Genomic DNA, 886 nt, shown 5'->3' on the forward strand with positions numbered 1-886 from the left:
AAAAAAAAAAAAAAAAAAAAAAGATCGGCTGTGAAGGCATTTCCTCCTGCAGAAATTTAGCCAAACAGCTGAGTATGTCTTGAAGCATTCTTTGCTTTTTAACAGGGCAAAGCTATTTTCTAAGACCTAAACCCTGGACTGGCCATGGGGCAAACTTTTACAGCACACATGGAATTCATGCCCAGTTAATGCATCTTTTACCTTAAACCAGTGGTTGCTACTAATTTTGTTTCTGATTCAGCCCAGTTCTACAACTGCCCTGCTATGCACAGGGCACAGTACTAGCTGTCCTGGCCTTAGGGTCAGGGTAGGACTTGGCCGGAAAACAGTTGCACTCCCCCAAATTGAAACGATTCCACTTTCCAAATTGGAGTAAAACTAAAACTGAAAAGACTTGGGGGGTTACCCAAGGGTTATAACATGAATAAATCGCTCAGAATATTCAAAGCCATTTGATGGTGTCATGGGTGAGTGTGTCTCACTTCAAGCAAAATAAAACCCTACTGTTACTCTGAGATTCTAAGTTAGGATTTATGTAAAAATATATAATAATTTTTTTGATATACAACACACATACAAAAAAATACAAAGCATTCACATAAAGCTCTGTGAGTTATTACAAAGCGAATACAGGTGTGTAACCAAGAAATAGAACCAGCATCACTCATGTCCCAACAACTACTATCTCCCTCCCTTATCTACTTCCCAAGTGGTAAGATTTTTTTTTTTTTGAGACGAAGTCTCTCTCTTGTCCCCCAGGCTGGAGTGGAATGGTGCGATCTCAGCTCACTGCAATGTCCGCCTCCTAGGCTCAAGCGATTCTCCTGCCTCAGCCTCCCGAGTAGCTGGGACTACAGGTGCCTCCCACCACGCCTGGCTAATTTTT

Source organism: Colobus angolensis, unplaced genomic scaffold, assembly GCF_000951035.1.
Source record: "Colobus angolensis palliatus isolate OR3802 unplaced genomic scaffold, Cang.pa_1.0 Scaffold40, whole genome shotgun sequence".
Classification (NCBI taxonomy): domain Eukaryota; kingdom Metazoa; phylum Chordata; class Mammalia; order Primates; family Cercopithecidae; genus Colobus; species Colobus angolensis.